A 20,621-nucleotide genomic window follows, 5' to 3' on the forward strand; every position below is an offset into this window, starting at 1 on the left:
GGCCAAAGAGGAGGAGAGGGAGAAGAAAAAGCTTGAGGAAGAAAAAGATGGAGTTAAAAAACAAAATTGAAACTCCACAAGCACTAAAAGTGGTCGACCACTTTTCATGAGGGGTTATATACTCCATGGAATTTCAAGAGTCAAAAACTCTTGATCTCCCTCATGAGGTGGCACACACATGTGCTAGCCTTGATGAAGTGGCACATCACCATTAGCCACTTAATGCCAACTCACCAATGAGGTGGCAAATGGTCAAGTCAAACTTGACCTTTCATCTTCCTCTCAAGTCAAGTCAAACTTGACCACTTCTCACCCTTGGTTGATCTAATCTAACCATTGGTTCAAGTCAATTTTAATTAATGAATCTCTATTCATTGAATTAAATTAATTAAATGAGTCTAAGTCCAAATTAGACTCACTTAACACATGAACCAAATTGAGTCCAACTCAATTAGCTCAATTTGGATTACTCTTAATCCAATTTGGTTCATCACATGGACCTAATCCTTTAGGTTTATCAAATGAACCTAATCTCCATCTAATTGCCCTTTGTGTGTGACCCTATAGGTTCTTATAATGTTGGCAATGCTCCTAAAATCATTTAGGAGCATAAGTAATGAGCGGTATCTAGCAACACATCATTACTACCCAAGTTACAAGAATGTTGAGATCCAACATCACCTTTTGACTACTAATTGTGACTCTTCACAATATATGACAAGTGCCATTCTATCCTTGACATCTAGATTGATCAATGTGAGGCATAGACCGTGTCATCCTCTAATCAATCTAAATCTTGAGCTCCAAGTAGACTCACTCAATCAAATGAGCTCAACATCTCATATTGACTCATTTGGGTATGACCATGAACTTAGTGGTCTCCCTCTATCAAGAATATGGATGTCTCTCCCGTCATATAGGAGGGATAGATCCCATCTACATCACTCACATCCCTTCGCATAATTTGTTACATAGCCAGTAATCGCCTTTATAGTCCACATAGTTACGGGTGACGTTTGACGAAGCCAAAGTACGTAACCCCTTATATAGGGAACCATGGTGACTTCAGGTCCAAGAACTAATGATACTTTCTCATGGCGGGTCATTCAGTATACATTCTCCAATGCATACCCATGTGTCAACTTGATATCTCTATATCCATGACTTGTGAGATCAAGTCATCGAGTTGACCTACATGCTAGTCTCGTTGCATTAACATTGTCCCTGAATGTTAATACTCGACTAGTAGTGTTCCCTATATCATCTCACTATCGATTCAACCAATCGATTGATATAGGTAAGAACCTTCTACTCAAGGATGCTATTATACTTAGTTATTTGGCACCAATACAAGTAAGTATAATAACCAAAAATAAACGCCTTTATTTATAAACAAGAATATGATACAACGAATCCATACAATAATCATCAAATGATTGGCTCTAGGGCTCTAACTAACAATCTTCTACTAGCACTAGTGCCAATCAGTGTAGGCTCTAAGGCCTAATGACCTAGTGTGACCATCATGCTTTCTTTGTGCCAAAGCCTTGGTCAAGGGATCTGCGATGTTAGTTAGAGCCCTAGAGCCAATCATTTGATGATTGTATTATGGACTTATTGTATCACATTCTTATATATAAATAAAGGCATTTGTTTTGGTTATTATACTTACTTGTATTGGTGCCAAATAAACTAAGTATAATAGTGTCCTTGAGTAGACGGTTCTCACCTATATCAATCGGTTAGTTGAACTGATAGTGAGATGATATAGGAAACACTACTCTTAATCATTCCTAGTCGAGTATTAACATTCAGGGACAATGTTAATGCAATAAGACTAGCATGTAGGTCAACTCGATGACTTGATCTCACAAGTCATGGATATAGAGATATCAAGTTGACACATGGGTATGCATTGGAGAATGTATACTGAATGACCCACCATGAGAAAGTATCATGGATCGTTATATGAGTGTCATATACTTTCTCATGTGGCTATTAGTATGACTACTAGTCCTTGGACCTGAAGTCACCATGGTTCCCTACATAAGGGGTTACGTACTTTGGCTTCGTCAAACGTCGATTACTGGGTATGTAACGAATTATGCAGAGGGATGTGAGTGATGTAGATGGGATCTATCCCTCCTATATGACGGGAGAGACATCGATATTCTTGATAGAGTGAGACCACGAAGTGCATGGCCATGCCCAAATGAGTCAGTATGAGATATTGAGCTCATTTGATTTAGTGAGTCTACTTGGAGTTCAAGATTTAGATTGATCAGAGGATGACACGGTCTATGCCTCACATTGATCAATCTAGATGTCTAGGATAGAAGGAGACTTGTCATATATTGTGAGGAGTCACAATTAGTAGTCATAAGGTGATGTTGGATCTCAACATTCTTGTAACTTGGGTAGTAATGATGTGTTGCTAGATACCGCTCATTACTTATGCTCCTAAATGGGTTTAGGGGCATTGTCAACGTTACAAGAACCTATAGGGTCACACACTAAGGACAATTAGATGGAGATTAGGTTCATATGATGAACAAACAGGATTAGATTCATTTGATGAATCAAATTGGATTAAGAGTAATCCTAATTGGGCTAATTGAGTTGGACTCAAGTTGATTCATGTGTTCAATGAGTCTAATTTAGATTATGACTCTTTGAATCAATTTAATTAAATGCATTAGATTCATTATATTAAATTGTCTTGAATTAAATGGTTGGATTAGATCAACCATGAGAGAGATTAAGTCAAGTTTGACTTGACTTGAGGGGAAGATGAAGAGTCAAGTTTGACTTGACTTTATGCCACCTCATTGGTGAGTTGGCATTAAGTGGACCAATGATGATGCTCCACATCATCATGGTTACTTAAGTGAAGTGCCACCTCATGAGAGTTACCAAGAGTTGTGACTCTTGGTATCCATGGAGGTTACAAACCACAAGTGGCCGGCCACTTTATTGGATAAAATAAGTTTCATTTTGCAAGAGTAACTCTCATCTTCTTCCTTACTCCAATTCTCCTCTCCATTGTCGAGACCTTTTTGGAGTGCTAGCACACTCAAAGGTTCTCCCTCCATCGAGTTGTTCGTGTGGACACGCATAGAGAGTTGTCTACCTTGACAACTTGAGATCCGGCATCTCCTTGGACGAGTGGGATATGAAAAAGGCACGCATCAAAGGTATAAGCTCTTCTTCTTCGTAGATCTAGAGTAGATCTAGGTTTTTGTAAACTCGTACTCTTATGCTTTCAAAAGTTTTTTACTTCGCACGGATCCGTAGCTGGGGGTTTCGGGGTTTCCACGACGCAAAAAGCAGTTTTCGCGGCCTGAAAAACCCAACAGTGGTATCAGAGCCACGTGCGAAGACTTGTACGAGTTTATTTTTGATTTTTATGAAAAATATAGCTTCTGTGATTTTCTGTAAATTTAAGTTTTTATGGATTTTTATGAGTAATTTTCTCGTAGAATCGACGCACAAGTGTTTCGACACTTGTAGGCTTCGACTACTAAGAAGATTTTTCCGAAATGGCAAGGTTTCGCCCCAAAACTTTTTGGGACAGTGGGCTAAGGCGCTGTAGGATCACTAAGGAACCCTCGCGATGGTTAGATCGCGGGTAGGTGCGCTTCCCCTGGCCCCGCAAGGGGATTCGTTCCGCGATTGCGCCCGAAAACCACTAAAAGGGACCGTCGGGAATTTTTACTCGTAAAAATTGGTATTAAAATTGCATAAAATTATAGAAAAATACATAATTTAGAATTATGTATAATTTTTGATATTCATGGCCCAAAAAGACCCAATTGGATTGGTATATTTTGTGTTGTAATTCATAATACGACCTGCGTGTCGTCATGTGATTGTGTGTGCTATATTGTTTGATACACGACCTGCGCGTCTTGCCTTTCTATATTTATTCTTGTTATAAATTAGTTTAGACTCGAATATAACTCGAGTTTCAAAATTGTAATGTACAAAATTGGAGCCGTGGAAGGTCCACTCGAGACGAAGTTACGAGGAGGGCGCGAGCAACACAAGGTGGTCAAAGGAAGGAGCTTAAGAAGCTATTGACCCTAGGTTGACCATCCGATCTTCTCATTGTCTTGAGAAGATCGTAGTAGGGCCATGAAAATCACAAATTAATTTAATTAATTGCTTGTGTATATGTGATGCATAATTAAGTAATTAATTAGTGCCTAACGATTAGATTAGATCTAAGTCGTGCACATGATGCACCCTTTCGATTAGATTAGATCTATCGAGTATATGATACGCATCATCATTTAGATTAGATCTAAATCACATCAACTCCAATGCCTACCGTGTCGTGATACCTATCACTACCTTGATCACATGTGTTGTTGAATTTGCCAAAGAAGAGCAACACATATTATCTTGGTAGGGTACGGAGGGACAATCTTGGTCCCGCTTATCAATGCATGGGCAAGTACAAACTCAATTAGATTGAGTATTCTTAGTTAACTCGGTTGAATCGAGTATAACTTTAGGCATTCTTCCAATGGTTGAAAAGATAGGACATAAATCACATTTATATTAATTCTTGGGCGTATTAGCCAAAGCTAACTCAAGTTTTAATATAACTGCGGATAATGATCCTATAAACAAGAGTTGCATAGAGATGTAATTGGTAAATCGTTACCTACCGATCATACTAAATCTTGGGTGTATTAGCCAAAGTGAACTCAAGGGTTAGTATGATGTGGATCTTGTCCCACATGAATTATAGAATTCAGTGGGAGCATCATTTAGTTAAAGGCCTAATTAAATGATTTAAAAGAATATGATATTTATTTTCTGCATTTTTCTGTTGAAGATAACCATGACGTCGAATACGAACTCCTTCTCCCTGCGTTCAGTCCTTGAGAAGGACAAGCTCAACGGAGCAAATTTCCTAGACAAGTACAAGAACTTGAGAATAGTTCTCACCCAGGAATGTAAACTGTACGTTCTGGAGCAGCCCATTCCGGAGGCTCCTCCTACCAATGCCACGTGAGCAGATAAAGATGCTTACAAGAAGCATCAAGATGACGCATTAGATGTGTCCTATCTAATGCTCGCGACCATGAACTTCGAGCTTCAGAAGCAACACGAGTTGATGGGCGCTTACGATATGGTTGAACATCTACGTCAACTGTATCAAGGACAAGCGAGGCATGAGAGATTTGAGATCTCAAGGGCACAATTTCAGTGCAAGATGTCAGATGGGGCTCCCGTAGGCCCATATGTACTCAAAATGATTGGGTACATAGAAAACCTACAGAGCTTGGGATTCCCGCTTAGCCAAGAGCTAGCCACATACCTGATCTAGCAATCCTTGCCGGATAGCTATAGTCAGTTTGTTCTAAACTACAATATGAACGAAATTGACAAGCCACTGCCCGAGCTGCTTAGCATGTTAAGAACTGCTAAGCTGAACCTTAAGAAGGCAAAGCCCCACTCTGTTATGATGGTTCAGAAACACAAGGGCAAGGGCAAGCATAAAGGCAAAGGAAAGTCCCAAGCCAAGGGCAAAGGCAAGGCACTGAAGCCTAAAGGAGGGGTCGCCAAGGATGCTACCTGCTTCCACTGCGGTCAGACCGGGCACTGGAAGAGGAACTGCAAGGTGTACTTGGAAGATCTTAAGAAGAAGCGAAGTGAGACTTCCACTTCAGGTATATATGTTATAGAAGTCAATCTGCCTATTTCTTCATCATGGGTATTAGATATCGGATGTGCATCTCACATTTGTACTAATGTGCAGGCGCTGAGAAATAGTAGGGCAATGGCGAAGGGCGAGGTCGACCTACGTGTAGGCAATGGAGCACGGGTTGTTGCTATTGCTGTAAGGACTTATTTTCTATCTCTGCCCTCTCGGGCTTGTATTAGAGTTGGATGATTGTTGTTATGTGCCTGCATTAACTAAGAACATAATTTCAGTTTCTTGTTTGGACAAGAAAGGTTTCTCTTTTATAATTAAGGACAAATGTTGTTCTGTTTACTTAAAAGATATGTTCTATTGTAGTGCACCTCTGATGAACGGACTCTACATTCTCGACCTTGAAAGCCCTATCTATAACATAAATACCAAGAGGTTCAAGTCAAATGACCTGAACCAAACCTATCTCTGGCACTGTCGCTTAGGTCATATAAATGACAAGCGCTTATCCCAGCTCTATAAGGAAGGTTTGCTGGACTCATTTGATTTTGAATCTTATGAGACGTGCGAGTCATGCCTACTAGGCAAGATGACCAAGACTCCCATTAGTGGGTACAGTGAGAGAGCGACTGACTTGTTAGGTCTTACACATAGTGATATATGTGGCCCTTTCAATGTCACTGCTAGAGGCGGTTATAGGTATTTCATCACATTTACTGATGACTTCAGTAGATATGGTTATGTGTACTTGATGACACATAAGTCAGAATCCTTTGAAAAGTTCAAAGAATTCAAGATTGAAGTACAGAACTAGCTTGGCAAGAGTATTAAGATACTTCGATCAGATCGAGGTGGACAATACCTTAGCCATGAGTTTCGTGACTACCTAGCTGAGTGTGGATTCTATCCCAACTCACTCCTCCTGGAATACCACAGTGGAATGGTGTATCTGAAAGGAGGAATCGTAACCTATTAGATATGGTACGATCTATGATGAGTCACAAAGATCTTCCGACATACCTTTGGGGCTATGCTCTAGACACGGCAGCTTTTATACTCAACTGAGTTCCATCCAAGGCCGTGATAAAGACACCATATAGGATATGGACTGGGAGAGATGCCTAAGTGTCTTTCATGAGGATTTGGGGTTGTGAGGCTTACGTTCGACGTCAAGTCTCAGATAAATTTGGACCCAAATCCGACAAGTGCTACTTTATTAGATATCCCAAGGAAACTAAGGGGTATTACTTCTACATTCCCAATCAGCACAAGGTAGTTGTGACAAAGACTGGGGTCTTTCTAGAAAGGGACTTTGTTTCTAGAAAGACTAGTGGGAGCACGTTCGATCTTGAAGAAGTTCAAGATGCGAACAATAACACTAAAGCCTCGATGGAAGTTGAACTGGAACCACAAAGTGTTGTGGATGATGTTGTTCCACAAGGAGTTGAGGAACAACAACCAGTTCAAGTAGACATACCTCTTCGCAGGTCTGATAGGGTACGTCGTCAGCCTGAGAGATACTCATTTCTCTTGTTTGACCATGATGACGTTGTGCTCATAGATGATGAGCCTACCACCTATCAGGAAGCTGTGATGAGACCAGATTCCGAGAAATGGCTAGAGGCCAAGAGATCCGAGATGGAATCCATGTACACCAACCAAGTATGGACTTTGGTTGATCCACCTGAAGGGATAAAATCCATTGGGTGTAAGTGGGTCTTTAAGAGAAAGACTGACATGGATGGACTTATCTATAAGGGTCACTTGGTAGCTAAAGGTTTCAAGCAAATTCATGGTATTGACTATGATGAAACCTTTTCTCCAGTAGCGATGTTTAAGTCCATTTGGATCATGCTTGCTATTGCAGCATACCATGACTATAAGATATGGCAGATGGATGTCAAAACCGTGTTTCTGAATGGAAACCTACTCGAGGATGCGTATATGACACAACTTGAGGGTTTTGTAGATCCACAGCATACTAGCAGAGTATGCAAGCTGCATAGGTCCATTTATGGACTAAAGCAAGCTTCTCGGAGCTGGAATCTTCAATTCAATGATGCAATCAAATAGTTTGGTTTCATCAAGAACGAAGATGAGCCTTGTGTCTACAAGAATGTTGTAGGGGATATAGTTGTCTTCCTCATATTGTATGTGGATGACATACTACTCATTGGGAAGGACATCCCTTTGCTTCAGTCTGTCAAGACCTGGCTAGGGAGTTGCTTCTCAATGAAGGACTTAGGTGAGGCATCCCGCATTCTAGGGATACAGATCTATAGAGATAGATCTAAGAGATTGCTTGGCCTAAGTCAGAGTACATATATTGACAAGGTACTCCTTCGGTTTGCCTTGCAGAACTCCAAGAAGGGATTTCTGCCGATGTCACATGGCGTGAGTCTTTCGAAGACTCAAGATCCCTCTTCTAGAGAGGAGAGAGACCGCATGGATCAGATCCCTTATTCCTCAGCCATAGGGTCAATCATGTACGTCATGCTATGTACTCGACCTGATGTCTCGTATGCTTTGAGCATGACGAGTAGATACCAGTCAGTTCTAGGTGAAAGTCACTGGATAGCGGTAAAGAATATTCTTAAGTACTTAAAAAGGACTAAAGAATATTTCTTGATATATGGAGGCAATGACGAGCTAGCTGTAAAGGGTTACAGTGATGCTAGCTTCCAGACCGACCAGGATGATTATCGATCACAGTCAGGGTTCATATTTTACATAAATGGTGGTGCTGTGAGCTGGAAGAGTTCGAAGCAGGACATAGTAGCTGATTCTACGATAGAGGCCGAGTACATTGCTGCATCAGAGGCAGTAAAGGAGGTAGTTTGGATCCATAAGTTCATCACTGAACTTGGGGTGGTACCCAGTATCGCTGACCCTATTGAGCTCTATTGTGACAACAATGGAGCTATAGCACAGGCGAAGGAACCTCGCTCACACCAGCAGACCAAACACATACTACGGCGCTTCCATCTCATTCGAGAGATTATCGAGAGAGGAGATGTGGAGATATGCAGAGTACCTACAAATGCTAACATCGCAGATCCCTTGACCAAGGCTTTGGCACAGAGGAAGCATGATGGTCACACTAGGTCATTGGGGCTTAGAGCCTACACTAATTTGCACTAGTGCTAGTGGGAGATTGTTAGTTAGAGCCCTAGAGCCAATCATTTGATGATTTTATTATGGACTTATTGTATCATATTCTTATATATAAATAAAGGCATTTGTTTTGGTTATTATACTTACTTGTATTGGTGCCAAATAAACTAAGTATAATAGGATCCTTGAGTAGACGGTTCTCACCTATATCAATCGGTTAGTTGAACCGATAGTGAGATGATATAGGGAACACTACTCTTAATCATTCCTAGTTGAGTATTAACATTCAGGGACAATGTTAATGCAATAAGACTAGCATTTAGGTCAACTCGATGACTTTATCTCACAAGTCATGGATATAGAGATATCAAGTTGATACATGAGTATGCATTGGAGAATGTATACTGAATGACCCGCCATGAGAAAGTATCATGGATCGTTATATGAGTGTCATATACTTTCTCATGTGGCTATTAGTATGACTACTAGTCCTTAGACCTGAAGTCACCATGGTTCCCTACATATGGAGTTATGTACTTTGGTTTCGTCAAACGTCACTCGTAACTGGGTGGACTATAAAGGCGATTACTGGGTATGTAACTAATTATGCAGAGGGATGTGAGTGATGTAGATGTGATCTATCCCTCCTATATGATAGGAGAGACATCGATATTCTTGATAGAGTGAGACCACGAAGTGCATGGCCATGCCCAAATGAGTCAATATGAGATATTGAGCTCATTTGATTTAGTGAGTCTACTTGGAGTTCAAGATTTAGATTGATCAGAGGATGACACGGTCTATGCCTCACATTGATCAATCTGGATGTCTAGGATAGAAGGACACTTGACATATATTGTGAGGAGTCACAATTAGTAGTCACAAGGTGATGTTGGATCTCAACATTCTTGTAACTTGGGTAGTAATGATGTGTTGCTAGATACCGCTCATTACTTATGCTCCTAAATGGGTTTAGGGGTATTGCCAACGTTACAAGAACCTATAGGGTCACACACTAAGGAGAATTAGATGGAGATTAGGTTCATATGATGAAAAAAGAGGATTAGATTCATTTGATGAATCAAATTGGATTAAGAGTAATCCTAATTGGGCTAATTGAGTTGGACTCAAGTTGATTCATGTGTTCAATGAGTCTAATTTAGATTATGACTCATTGAATCAATTTAATTAAATGAATTAGATTCATTATATTAAATTGGCTTGAATTAAATGGTTGGATTAGATCAATCATGAGAGAGATTAAGTCAAGTTTGACTTGACTTGAGTGGAAGATGAAGAGTCAAGTTTGACTTGACTTTATGCCACCTCATTGGTGAGTTGGCATTAAGTGGACCAATGATGATGCTCCACATCATCATGGTTACTTAAGTGAAGTGCTACCTCATGGGAGTTACCAAGAGTTGTGACTCTTGGTATCCCATGGAGGTTACAAACCACATAAGTGGCCGGCCACTTTATTGGATGAAACAAGTTTCATTTCGCAAGAGTAACTCTCATCTTCTTCCTTGCTCCAATTCTCCTATCCCTCTCCTCTCCATTGCTGAGACCTTTTTGGAGTGCTAGCACACTCAAAGGTTCTCCCTCCATCGAGTTGTTCGTGTGGATACGCATAGAGAGTTGTCTACCTTGACAACTTGAGATCCAGCATCTCTTTGGACGAGCGGGATACGAAAAGGGAACGCATCGAAGGTATAAGCTCTTCTTCTTTGTAGATCTAGAGTAGATCTAGGTTTTTGTAGACTCGTACTCGTATGCTTTCGAAAGTTTTTACGTCGCACGGATCCGTGGCTGGGGGTTTCGGGGTTTCCACGACGCAAAAAGCGGTTTTCACGGCCCGAAAAACCCAACAAATATACTCGACCTCTGTTGTAGAATCAGTGACTGTGTCCTGCTTTGAACTCTTCTAGCTCACAACACCACCATTTATGCAAAACATGAACCCTGACTGCGATCGATAATCATCTTGATCGGTCTGGAAGCTAGCATCACTGTAACCCTTTACAGCTAGCTCGTCATCGCCTCTATATTTCAAGAAATATTCTTTAGTACTTTTCAAGTACTTAAGAATATTCTTGACCGCTATCCAGTGACTTTCACCTGGATTTGACTGATACCTGCTCGTCATGCTCCAAGCATATGAGATATCAGGACGAGTACATAGCATGGCGTACATTATAGATCCTATGGATGAGGCATAAGGGATCTGATCTATGCGGTCTCTCTCCTCTCTAGAAGAGGGACCTTGAGTCTTCGAAAGACTCACGCCATGTGACATCAGCAGAAATCCCTTCTTGGAGTTCTGCATGGCAAACCGTAGGAGTACCTTGTCAATATATGTAATCTACCTTAGGCCAAGCAATCTCTTAGATCTATCTCTATAGATCTGTATGCCTAGAATGCGAGATGCTTCACCTAAGTCCTTTATTGAGAAACAAGTCCCTAGCCAAGTCTTAACAAATTGTAGCAAAGAGATGGCTTTCCCAATGAGTAGAATGTCATCCACATACAATATAAGGAAGACAATTGTGCTCTCAACAACCTTCTTGTACACACAAGGTTCATCTTCATTCTTGATGAAACTAAACTGTTTGATTGTATCATCGAATCGAAGATTCCAGCTTTGAGAAGCTTGCTTTAGTCCATAAATGGACCTATGCAGCTTGCATACTCTGCTAGTATGCTATGGATCTACAAAACCCTCAGGTTGTGTCATGTACACATCCTCGAGCAGGTTTCCATTCAGAAATGTGATTTTGACATTCATCTGTCATATCTCATAGTCATGGTATGCTGCAATGGCAAGCATGATCCGAATGGACTTAAACATCGCTACTGGAGAAAAGGTTTCATCATAATCAATACCATGAATTGGCTTGAAACCTTTAGCTAACAAGCGACCCTTATAGATAAGTCCATCCATGTCAGTCTTTCTCTTAAAGACCAACTTACACCCTATGGGTTTTACGCCCTCAGGTGGATCAACCAAAGTCCATACTTGGTTGGTGTACATGGATTCCATCTCAGATCTTATGGCCTCTAGCCATTTCTCGGAATCTAGTCTCATCACAGCTTCCTAATAGGAGGTGGGCTCATCCTCTATGAGCACAATGTCATCATGGTCAGACAAGAGAAATGAGTATCTCTCAGGCTGACGACGTACCCTATCAGACCTGCGAAGAGGTATGTCTACTTGAACTAGTTGTTGTTCCTCAATTCCTTGTGGAACAACATCATCCACAACACTTTGTGGTTCCAGTTCAACTTCCATCGAGGCTTCAGTGCTATTGTTCGCATCTTGAACTTCTTCAAGATCGAACGTACTCCCACTAGTCTTTCTAGAAACAAAATCTCTTTCTAGAAATACCCCAGTCTTAGCCACAACTACCTTGTATTGACTGGGAATGTAGAAGTAATATCCCTTAGCTTCCTTGGGATATTCGATAAAATAGAACTTGTTGGATTTGGGTCCCAATTTGTCTGAGACTTGACGTCTAACGTAAGCCTCACAACCCCAAATCCTCATAAAAGACACCTGGGCATCTCTCCCAGTCCATATCCTATATGGTGTCTTTATTACAGCCTTAGATGGAACTCGGTTGAGAATGAAAGCTGTTGTGTCTAGAGTATAGCCCCAAAGATACATAGGAGGATCTGTGTGACTCATCATAGACCGTACCATATCTAATAAGGTACGATTCCTCCTTTCAGATACACCATTCCACTGTGGTGTTCCAGGAGGAGTGAGTTGAGATAGAATCCCACACTCAGCTAGATAGTCACGAAACTCATGGCTAAGATATTCACCAGCTCGATCTGATCGAAGTATCTTAATACTTTTGCCAAGCTGGTTTTGTACTTCATTCTTGACTTCTTTGACCTTTTCAAAGGATTCTGACTTATGTGTCATCAAGTACACATAACTATATCTACTAAAGTCATCAGTAAATGTAATGAAGTACCTATAACCACCTCTAGCAGTGACATTGAAAGGACCACATACATCGCTATGTATAAGACCTAACAAGTCAGTCGCTCTCTCACTGTGCCCACTAAAGGGAGTCTTGGTCATCTTGCCTAGAAGGCATGACTCGCATGTCTCATATGATTCAAAATCAAATGAGTCCAGCAAACCATCTTTATCGAGCTGGGATAAGCGCTTGTCATTTATATGACCTAAGCGATAGTGCCAAAGATAGGTTTGGTTCATGTCATTTGACTTGAACCTCTTGGTATTTATGTTATAGATAGGGCTCTCAAGGTCTAGAATATAGAATTTGTTCATCAGAGGTGCACTACAATAGAACATTTCATTTAAATAAACTGAATAACATTTGTTCTTTATAATAAATGAAAAACCTTTCTTGTCCAAACAAGAAACTGAAATTATGTTCTTAGTTAAAGTAGGCACATAACAACATTCATCTAATTCTAATACAAGCCCAGAAGGTAGAGATATATGATAAGTTCCTACAGCAATAGCAGCAACCCGTGCTCCATTGCCTACTCGTAGGTCTACCTCGCCCTTTGTCAATGTCCTGCTATTTCTCAGCGCCTGTACATTAGTACAAATGTGCGAAGCACATCCGGTATCTAATACCCACGATGAAGAAATAGAGAGATTGATTTCTATAACATGTATACCTGAAGTAGAAATCTTATTTCTCTTCTTCTTAAGATCTTCCAAGTATCCATTAGATTTCCTTTTCCAGTGCCCTGCTTGTCTTAGATATAGTTGACGAAGATGCTCAACCATGTCATAAGCAGTCATCAACTCATGTTGCTTTTGAAGTTCAAAGTTCATGGTTGCGAGCATAAGACATGACACATCTAATGCGTCATCTTGATGCTTCTTGTAAGCATCACGATCATCTCGCGTGGCAGTGGAAGGAGGTGCCTCGAGAATGGGCTGCTCCAGGACGTACAGTTTTCGTTCCAGTGTGAGAACGATTCTCAGGTTCCTGTACCAGTCCAGGAAGTTAGCTCCGTTGAGCTTGTCCTTCTTTAGGACAGAACGTAGGGAGAAAGAGTTCGTATTCGACGTCATGGCAATCTACAACAAAAATTGCAGAAAATAAATAAACATCATATTCTATTAATCATTTAATTAGGCCTTTTAATTAAATGATGCTCCCACTGAATTCTATAATTCATGTGGGACAAGATCCACACCATACTACGCCTTGAGTTAGCTTTGGCTAAAACGCCCAAGACTTAGTATGATCGGTACGTAACTAATTACCAATTACATCTCTATGCAACTCTTGTTTATAGGATCAAGATCCGCATTTATAATAGTAAGTTAAGATCCACATCTTGTTTATAGGATCTTGTTTATAGGATCAAGATCAGCAGGCTTTGACAGATCTCAAAAAGTACGAACTTGTAACCTTCAGCAGTTAAGATAATGTCCAAGTTTTGTTTCCAATCAATGTAATTGGGACCAGTAAGTTTGTTTTTTTTTCAATATAACAGCAAGAGGATTGAAAGTCATTTGAAATCCTGAGAATCACAAAATAAAATATTTGGTCAAAATTTTAGAATTTAAAATAATATTGATTCCTCAAACAATATCATTTAAATTCACCAACACCTCAAAACACCGTGAATTTCGAATGCCACGATAGGGTGGACGTATACTAATTCAAACATTTGTAAAAGGAGGTTTTACCCATTAATTTTATTATCTTGTCTACCTAACTTTATGACAAATAAAATTAATTGTTGGTTCATCTTCGATCACACAAATAATAGCAATGACTCCGATGGGGAAGATACTATTAAATGCTCTTAAGTATATATACCATTACTTGATACTTAGTCCATTAATTAGGATTGTGCCCCTTCAAATGGAGAAGATTACACATACCTAAATAATTTTCTATAATCATCCATTCAGGAAATTTGATCTAGTGATCCGCAAACAAACTCATTCGATATGGAGGAAGGCACTTAAAGCCAACACACAAGTTTTAATGCATCACTTACAAACTAGTAATGGAGACCGTGGAATTTAAATAATCTCTCTTCTACTTAGTTATTTAAATTGAGGAATTTTAACATGCATACACATCACAGCTCATAAAAACAACATCACAACACATAAAAACAACATGTAAAGGTAATAAATATGAAAATAAAATTTCCAACTATTATGGCATCATCCATCGCTGTCCTTCAATATGCCGCCAATGGATCAAGCCATCGCATCTATCTTACTTCCTTCTTAGCTGCACCTCTGGTCCTCAAAATAGCACCACTCATAACAAGGATACAAGCCGTATAAAAAAGAAATAAAAATTTACATTTATCGATCCTATATTCCACAAAAGAATTTACATGTAATATAGATCGAACAGAATGTAAAAAATAATACATCAACCAGCTGTATTTAATTATTACAATCATGCACACACATCACAACCTCGACATGCCCGAGGGTTCAAATCATACATAAACACAAAAAGCCATAATAGTTGGACCGAGGATGCCTGCAACCACAGAGTTAATCTTTCTAGCACATCCTACTATTATCCTGCCTAAACTTATATATGAGAAATGCATAATTTAACTGAAAACCAATTGCACAGAGCCAGAAAACTTGCTATGATACCACTTGAAGGAGCTGTAATTCCGTTCTGCTTCAATTTTGTAACGCCCGCCCTTCCTGCTAGTAGGGCGGGGTTACTGTACGCTGAACATACATGCATATTTAAAATTTCTTTTCTAAAGCAGCGGAAGAACTTATTTATATATTCTTGTATACCTCTAAGTGAATGAGGTCATGAAATCAATTTCTATCATAAACATGAAAAGTGTCAAGTAATCATGCAAAATATTAACATAAGCTAGACATAGTTCATATCATGCATAAGTTAATATAAGCAGGTCTTTTCCTTAGCCGAGCCACTACCACACACATCTCTTGCCTCTCCTGCTACTCCCTTAGTTCACCCATCCTTTGCTTTTATCTGCGGTACAAGGAAAGTAAACTATAAGCACATAGGCATAGTAAGATCCTTTCCTACTCATAAAAACCATATATCATAGCATAATCACATAAGCATATAGCATGGAGACATAATCATCTGAACATCATATCATGTAAAAGAGCATCATAACATATCATATCATAAAGTAAAATAGCATCATGTCATATCATATCATAAAGAAACATCATGCTATATCATCTCATAGAATAAAAGAGCATCATATCATATCATGTCATAAAGAAACATCATGCTATATCATCTCATAAAATAAAAGAGAGCATCATATCATATCATGTCATAAAGAAACATCATGCTATATCATCTCATAAAATAAAAGAGCATCATATCATATCATATCATAAAGAAGCATCATGTTATATCATCTCATAACATATCATATCGTATAAGTATATACAAGATGTCTTTCAAAAACATGTGTCTTGTCATGTGCAAAATGTCATTAAAGAAAATATATCATATAATACTTAAACATAATCTCAACATGAGGGCCCGGCTTGTACCACATACATACATAAATGCGCGAATCCTAAATAGATCCAAGGTAGCAAATCTTGAACCTACTACGAACTAGGCCCGTTTCATAGACCATCGATCTAGGGGCACTTAAGAGCCCATCCCTTTTACTAGACCCGTTCATAGACTGTCGGCCTAGGGGCGCTTATGGAGTCCACCCTTGGTATAAGCCATATAAAGTAAAATAGCATGTCATAGTTACTTATCATATCATGAAGAGTGCTCTTAGTCCCAATTAATAGGGAAGCAACTCTTAGGTCTTTACTTATCATATCATGAAGAGTGCTCTTAGTCCCAACAAAAAGGAAAGCATCTCTTAGGTCTTTACTTGTCATATCATAAAGAGTGCTCTTAGTCCCAACAAAAAGGGAAGCATCTCTTAGGCCTTTACTTGTCATATCATAAAGCATGCATACTTGAGCATATAGCTCATCATAAAAGACATTATCATACATGATTCATAAGCATACATAAGTAAGCATAAAACATATCATAGGGAAACATAATCTTGCATGAAAAACATTAACTAGCATGAAAAACATTAACTAGCATCTCTTAATTCATATCATAGCATGTGAAACACATAGTGAATCATGATTGGGTCTCTAACCCTAATTCCATAGAGTGGTCGAAACATGCAAGGGATTTCCCTAGGTTACAAGCAACATAAAAGCATATCACCCTAAACCAACTTCCTAACACTTATCATAAGAACATCATAAGCATGTTTAGTCTAGGTTCTAAGCTTCCTAGATCTTTTAATCCTATCATGGTCGAAACTTGCCAAGCATGGATCTAGGTTACTAGCAACATAAAAGCATGTAAAACCTAAACTAATTTCATATCATATACCATAGGGAACATCATGAGCATGTTTAGTTTAGGTTCTAAGCTTCCTAGGTCCTTTAACTTGTTGTGGCCGAAACTTGTTAAGCATGTCTCTAGGTTATAAGCAACATAAAAGCATGTAAACCCTAAACCAATTTCATATCATATACCATAAGGAACATCATGAGCATATTTTGTTTAGGTTCTAAGCTTCCTAGGTCCTTTAACTTGTTGTGGCCGAAACTTGTTAAGCATGTCTCTAGGTTATAAGCAACATAAAAGCATGTAAACCCTAAACCAATTTCATATCATATACCATAAGGAACATCATGAGCATATTTAGTTTAGGTTCTAAGCTTCCTAGGTCCTTTAACTTGTTGTGGCCGAAACTTGTTAAGCATGTCTCTAGGTTATAAGCAACATAAAAGCATGTAATGTAACACCCACGAAATTATTAGATAAGTATATGGGTGTTATTTTCTTTAGAGCATATAAATAAAAAGAATAATAGAAAAGAAAAAAATAGAAATCAAAATAGAATAAGAAGAGAGGAGGTCAAGGGTTGAACCTTGAACCTCCCACAAGTAATAGAGTTAAATTAGTAGATGGAACCATTAGAGAAATGAATGATAAGTGAATAAAAGAGAATAGAAATAGTAGTTAAAGGAGATAAAATGGTTAAGTAAAAGAGCAAGAGAAAACCAAGTTGCTTACCTTCTTTTCCTCTTGGTTAAGAAAAGAAGCAAGCAAAAGATAAATTGCCTACTGCCCTCCCTCTCTCTATTTTCGTGGGAATTAAAGGAATGAGGGAAAAGAGAAGTTGAGGGAATGAATGAAGACATGCTTCATTTACAAAGGAATAAATTGGATTGGGAGAAGAAAAAAACAAGAGATTAAATTCTTTTTCTTCCTCCTTCCTTCTCCTTCTTCATTCTCCACCGAAACCAAGAGCCCCTCCCTCTCCTTATTTCAAAAAAAAACTAAGCTAAGTTCCTCTCCAAGAAAACTAATTTTCGAGAAGAAGCCTTCAAGATCTACCCCTTCCAAGAAAGAGAGACAAAAGGAGGTGCAAGAAGAAGAAGCTCTCTCCTTCCTTTGCACCTAGGATACCTTTTTCCTTAAGAAAAACCACAAGCGAAAGGATGTAAGTATCCCCTCACCTGTGGTACAAGTAGTTTATAGGTGCTTTCATTTATGAAAATAGATTTCTAAAAACCTAAGGGGTGATCCATGGTAAGTTCGGCCAACAAGAAGAGGGACCCTAGAAAAGATTAGACCCTAAATATGCTCAACATGTTTTCTTATGATATAAACCCTTGATAAGAGCTTTGCTTAATATCCTCCTACTTATATGTGGCTTAGAATTTGAATTTTCTCTCTTTAAACTTTCGGCCAAGACAAGATTAAGGGCCTAGGAGAACTTAAAACCTAAACCAAGCATGCTATGATTTTTCCTTATGATAGAATATGAAGTTGTTGGTTGCTACTCGAAAAACCTAATGGTTCTACTGTACAAAATTTTTGTACAAAGGTCTGAACCTTTTCCTAGCTACCATGTGTTCTTTTAAATTAAATTTTGGATCGCCTGCGGAACTTAACACGTTTGATCAAAAACTTAATCTATTTGTTCTTTTAGGTTTTGACTTGGATCTCCTGCGGAACTTTACACGTTTGATCCAAATCACCTAAGTTATTAATTCCATTAAATATTAATTACCAAAATTGGTTCCAGTACTGACGTGGCAAGGCACATGGCCTTCTTGGATATGGGAGCAACCACCACCGACTACACAAAACCTTTTAAGGAAAGCTAATATTTAATTTCCTAAAATAACTTTAGGTTAACCAAAAAGAACAATCAAATCACAAGGAAAAGAAAAACTAACAAAGAACACAACATCGAAAATAAATTCGAAATACTAGAATTGTAAGCCTCTTGTATTTGGTATTATTTCCAAAAATAACTAGTATGATGCGGAAAGAAAAAATTACTAGTGTAACGCCCGAAAATTCTCAAAATAATCATTAGAAATATCCTAGTATTTTTCTGGAATTTTAGGATATTTTTATGGAATTTTTAGAGTAGCGGAAGTAGCAAAAATAAATGGAGTCATAAAATAGCCTACGCGGGAATTGAACCCGAGACCTATTGGGTCCTACGACTTATAGTGGACTCTAGTAACCAAGTGAACCCAGCAGGGCCGTGCTGAAAGAAAAGGGAGGCAATTAAATTTATATTAGAGTTGAGCGAAATTACCCACTTATTATAAATAGGGAATTAATAAGTGAAGAGTTATTTTTTTAACGTAACTTTTCCTCATCCTCACCCTAACCACGCCGCCCCTTCTCCTCTTCTTCTCTCGGCGCCAACCATAAGCACACCTAGGGATTCCGTCCCTAGGGCCATAGGAGGAATTTCCAGCGACATCGTGGATACGAGGACGCTCCCCTCCACGAGAGGAACGCATAGACGCGAGAAGATCGTCGAAAGGATCATCTTCTCCGGAAATCTAGCAATTAGAATCGTAAGAAACTTCGAGCAAGAGGTAAGAAACCCCTCACCTGCAGTATAAGTAGCTTTCGTATGATTGTATGCATTGTTTTAGTCGTATGCAGATTTTTAGCAATAGGGTGTGAATTAGCGCACACCAAGCGTTTGATTAAATGCTTAGCTTAGTTAAATGTCATCCTAGGCATTTTAATAGCTTAGATAGATGCAATAGAAGCATTTTTATAGCTCATATGGTCTTGCTACAGCTTTTATGGAACTAGATGTCCAATGGGTGGGCTCCCACAGTCGCCTCTAGGTTTAGACAACCTAGCTCTAGGTTCAGATAACCTAGAAAGAGCAAGACAAGCAATAATTAGCTATATTCAGTATTTTACTTTCTCAGTGGCACTGTACTGGATTAGATATCCATTGGGTTGGGATCCCATAGTCGTCCCTAGGTTCAGCTAACCTAGTAACCCTACTAGATTCGGAATTTGCAACCCCGGGTTTAGTTAGGGATGCGCGCATAGCAAGTACAGTTGTCGGGCCCAAACAACAGCATGATTATGTATTTTCACTTATTATGTAATTAGTTTTTCAGAACTTCACAAAATAGCTATGTGAAAGTAGTACAATTCTAGCATTAGTTTAGTAACAGCTAAGTCCAGTCCATGCTCTGTTTAGTTTTCTTATAGAGGCATGTGATAGTCTTATGATCAGTTTGATTTCCATATCTTATGAACCTGTATGCCATGTTTTAGTATTCACGTGTAGTGATTTTAGTGTGCCATGTTTTCTCAAGTTCAACATATGATTTTGATAGTATTCTTTTAAAAGCATATTGCATCGAATGCATGTTTTAATGAGGTAGATGGTTTCTTACTAAGCTCTCAAGCTTACAGATACTTTTTCCTTATACTGAAGATAAAGGTAAAGGAAAAATGGACTAGCGGAGGCTGGAGGTCAATGCAACGAGGAA

This window comes from Zingiber officinale, chromosome 6B, assembly GCF_018446385.1.
Source record: "Zingiber officinale cultivar Zhangliang chromosome 6B, Zo_v1.1, whole genome shotgun sequence".
In the NCBI taxonomy this organism is placed as follows: Eukaryota; Viridiplantae; Streptophyta; class Magnoliopsida; order Zingiberales; family Zingiberaceae; genus Zingiber; species Zingiber officinale.